Source organism: Ictalurus punctatus, chromosome 17, assembly GCF_001660625.3.
Source record: "Ictalurus punctatus breed USDA103 chromosome 17, Coco_2.0, whole genome shotgun sequence".
NCBI lineage: Eukaryota > Metazoa > Chordata > Actinopteri > Siluriformes > Ictaluridae > Ictalurus > Ictalurus punctatus.
Window position 1 is genome coordinate 18,408,445 of NC_030432.2, and position 4,382 is coordinate 18,412,826.

General features: G+C 44.9%; 1 long non-coding RNA gene across 1 annotated transcript; it reads left to right on the top strand.

The window, feature by feature from the left end:
* The first annotated feature begins 861 nt into the window (after positions 1-861).
* On the top strand, positions 862-3,856 carry LOC108277528 (uncharacterized). The gene is made up of 3 exons (XR_001815131.3): positions 862-1,432; positions 3,006-3,103; positions 3,220-3,856. It is a non-coding gene; the product is annotated as an uncharacterized LOC108277528 (long non-coding RNA).
* Positions 3,857-4,382: the final 526 nt, after the last annotated feature.

Here is a 4,382-nt window from a genome sequence, read left to right on the forward strand (position 1 = left end):
ACTGAATTATGAAGCGACAAGGTTTGTGTCAAATATTACACAGCTTCATTTCTGTTCCGGCTGGTAAAGCTGTCACTCCTGAGATATTACTTATTTCAGAAACAAACACGGGTTGCAATAAGAGAGACACAATAAACGCACAATCTGATTTGTAACAGAGCCAAGACATGAGGCTTGTGAAAATGGACTCGCATTTCTCAACCTCTTCAGCGTTGTTTATCAATTGCTTTATCAATTCATCATCATTTCTCTGGCATCACATTGTCCATCAGTTGAGACAGAAGCGCTGCTGGATTTATGTCTCTATGAAGTGAATTGTCTGAGAATTTGAACATTGTGCATAAGGAGCTCGTAAGAGTGATTGAAACACAGCCTGGAGCTTGAATAGGGAGAAATGAATAAAGCAAGGACTTAACACGGATGAAACTGTATGAACCATTTATAGTCAGCGCGAGTAGTGTTAATGTCATGGAGGTGATGGACCAAAACACAACACACACAGTAGGTTTCAATACAGTTTGTGTAGATATTAAATGGTCCTCTTGAAGATGAGAGGGTTTTATGAGACTTTTTAATAATTTATTTATGAATCATTTCTTTCGGCCGTGAATTAATGGCATTGTGTGAAGCGGCACAGGAATTCAGAGAGTCCCTGGAGACGGAGAGTCCCTCCAATAGGATATCACGAGGGACGAGACTGTGGATCCCACGTCAGATCGACCACAAATGGAGCCACCATTCTGGAAGTCTCTCTCTCTCTCTCTCTCTCTCTCTCTCTCTCTTACTCATATGCTCGCTTTCTTTATCTCTCTCTCCATTAGTCTTTAGAGCCAGTTCCCTTCTCACAGCTATGTAGTTAGGTGCATTAGGTGTTCTCTCTCTCTCTCTCTCTCTCTCTCTCTCTCTCTCTCTCTCTCTCTCTCCCTCTCTTCTCTTTCTGTCTCTCACACATCTACTCATAGACGTCTACTCCATTTCAGTCTGTCTGTTTTGTCATTTCTCTTCTAACCTCCCTTATTGCTGTCTTCCTCCTGAGAGTTTCCTCTTCATGCGCAACAACTGGTAGCTTTCCCCCCTTTTCTCCTCCTCCTCTCTTCTCCAGTGCGGAAGGTCCGCTTATCTTCCAGCACCTGTGCTTCGAAGGGTGTTGGAGTGCAAAGTGGGGAGGGTGCGGGGTTCCTGTGGTTTTTGGGCGCAAGCCAAGGAGGCAAGAGGAAGCCACGAGGTTTAGAGCTTCTTTCCAGCGTCATCATCATCATCAGCAGCAGCAGAAGCAGCAGCAGAGGCGGCAGAGACAACAGAAGAGACAGCACATCCCTCAGTCTCTCGCTCACTCCGCTGCTCAAGAGGAAGAAGAGAAGCTCGCGGCTTTGTGCTCGCTCTGAGAGCTGCGGAGAAAAGAGAAACAGAATAATGGGGAGAGACTGACAGGGTAAGATGCTTCTGTGGACTGGGGATCTGAGCCGGTTTTCTTTTCTCCACTTTGCCTTTTGTTCCTTTGTGAAGAGTCCCACTATGGTGGGGTGGTGGTAGGGGGGTCTCGTGCCGGTGGGTATTGTGTGAGCCGACTGCCGCAGATTTGTGTAATCAGGGCGGTGGATTCTTTTTTTTCTGGATTTGTCAGCTGTGTTTACAGTATTAACATATTCATGGGATTCTTGCCCCTTCGATTGAACAGTGATACATAGCAGCCTGGAGGAACCAGGAGAAGAGCTTTTAGGATTTTCACTTTCATCATCTTTGTATGTCAGTTTGTCAGTTATTTTCCTACAGGTTGTTGTTAGTGTATTTGTGTGTGTGTGTGTGTGTGTGTGTGTGTGTGTGTGTGTGTGTGTGTGTGTGTGTGTGTGTGTTGGTCCAAAAATGGAAGAAGTCCATGCAGAAATGGAATTGAGGATGGCAAGTTTGATATTTTGATGTTGACACTGAATAAAAACCACTACAGGACAGCTTGGGCACTTGAGTTGATGCTAAGAATCCTCAGCATCTGTTCCTGGCCTGATGAGGCTTGTAGCACGAAGAACCGTCAAGGCAGCTGAATTTAGATTTCAGATTAGACAGCAACATTTCAATAATAAGAAAAGGTTGATATTGATAAGCACCGTGCATCTTCCACAGTCTCAATCCTGTTAGCACTTAAAAACAAAAACAGGCAATGGTGAAAGAATAGAGTAATGTAATGTTTTAGATGTTTGTATGGCCTGTTTCCTGTGACAACTTTACCAAAATGATTAGCAGTACTGCATGACGATGCTAGGTGTGACTGCTGGGTAAGAAACATCTTTAAAGCTGCTTGTATGAATCTGCATAGTGTGTATTTGCAATTAAGGGAAAAATGTCATTTTAATTTAAAATCCACATTTTTGTGGATAGAGAGAGGTGTACATCAGCAGATTCCACTAGACTGAAAAAAAAAGCCCAGTGTTGCTGTCCATCTTTTCCCACTTCCATTTGGGAGCTGGTGCACCCCTCAGAAAATGAGAGTCGTAATAACAGGCATTGTTCCTTTTTTCTGACAGCCGTCATTCCATTTTGCTTTTTTCCCGCAAACGATCTGTAATTTGCCTCCTGCTGCTAATGGATTTTCTGTATGACTCCCCCCTCTCTCTCTCTGTCTCTCTCTCTCTCTCTCATTCACTCTCTTTCTCTCACTGTCTCTCAGTGTGTGTGTGTGTGTGTGTGTGTGTGTGTGTGTGTGTGTGTGTGTGTGATGAGCATGTTTGACTGGAGGGCTGACGGCGGTTGACTGTTAATGTGGCTGGCAGGAGTTAAGGGCTCAAGGGTGAATGGCAGGAATCAGAGAATTTCGAAGTCATTGAGTGAATTCCTGTGAAACCTGGGCATTTCTCCATCTCGCTATCCACTTTCCATTCTTCATTACTTTTATCCACCCATCCAACCGTCCATCCGTCCAACCGTTGTTCAACCGTCCATCCATCATTCCGTATCGCATTGAATACATGTGTAGAATAGGACTAACTCATAATTTGCTCTGCCATTTTCAGCGTCCTTGGATCCCGGCATGTGTATCTCCATGTGGGGTGTCTGTGACCATCTGGATAAACCCACAACTGCTATGATCAGTCTCCAGTTCACCATTCAGGTAAGACTTTCACCTGGTTTTACTTTGCGAGAAGAGCATAAATCACTCCTAGCTCACTCGCCAAAGGAAAAAAACAACAAAAAAAAAACCCAAAGTATGTTCATTTCTGTCAACAGATGCAACCTTTGACTGTCTTGCCTTGTGAATAAAAGCCCCATCTTCAATCAATCCCCATAGAGAGAAGGTCTCTGGTGTTGGCCTGTGTGCCACGGTGGATGAATGAGTGACAGGCACTTCCCTCCTCCCTCTTCTTTCTGAGGCTCTCTTCGGTGACGGGTATTCTTGGGTGGATAATACGGATCACGTTGTTATTGCTTAAGAATACGCGTAGTTGAGGAGAGTCATTTTCGACCGTGCCTTCAGGGAGCTGACCTCGGCTTAACCGCTCTCCAGATGTCCTAGCCGAGTGCTGTTGTTAGAGGAGGGGGAAAAAAGAAGGGAAATGAGTGAACGTTTCTATCGAGGTTCATTTATCAGTGCAGCAGATAATCATTTCCCCAGCGTTTACATTGATTTCTCTACGGCAAGCCTTCATGTTGTTATTACTCCAGCGTTCTAGCAAGTTGTATCAGGAGGCTGGCGTTTCCTGCTTGCTGAGACTTCATCCATATCTGCTGTGCATTTATATTTCTCCCACCATCTCACTATCATCCATCCTGCCAAAGTGATATTTTATGTAGTGCCATTCAACCACTCTGCATTCTGCATTTTACACAATTTGCTTGGTTTGCTTGGGGGGTGGTGTGTGGAATGTAGTGGGGTGGTGTGGCGTGGGGGTGGGGGGGGGTGGGGGGGCTGTTTATTCTTTACTCTCTTCAGGGAGCGTTTCAGTGTGCACACGCCTGCTCGCCTCTCTGATGGGAATGCATTTACTGCTTTTTATTCGTGGGACTTTAAAGGCTGCGAGATCCCTGAACTTCGCTGAGTGCACACTCAGGCTGATTATGAGAAGGCCTTAAACGAGTCACAAAATGCATATGAAGGCATCGTTTAGACAGAAAAAGATACCTTATAGCACAGCATGAGAAACAGCAACACACCATACTCTACTCAAGAAATCTAGGCGCATAGTGTAGTCTATCTAGCATTCTTCACACAGTCCCCTGTGACTGCCTCTGTACAGCTGAAATGTCTTGAACGGCTTTCCTCCTACTGATAAAGAGCCTGTACGCAAAATGATGTGCTCTGTAAAAACACTAATTACATTTTAATGATGCTCGCCAAACGTCTGACGTGTGTTTCTGAAGCCCAGTGAAGCCTGTGCCACATGATAATGACC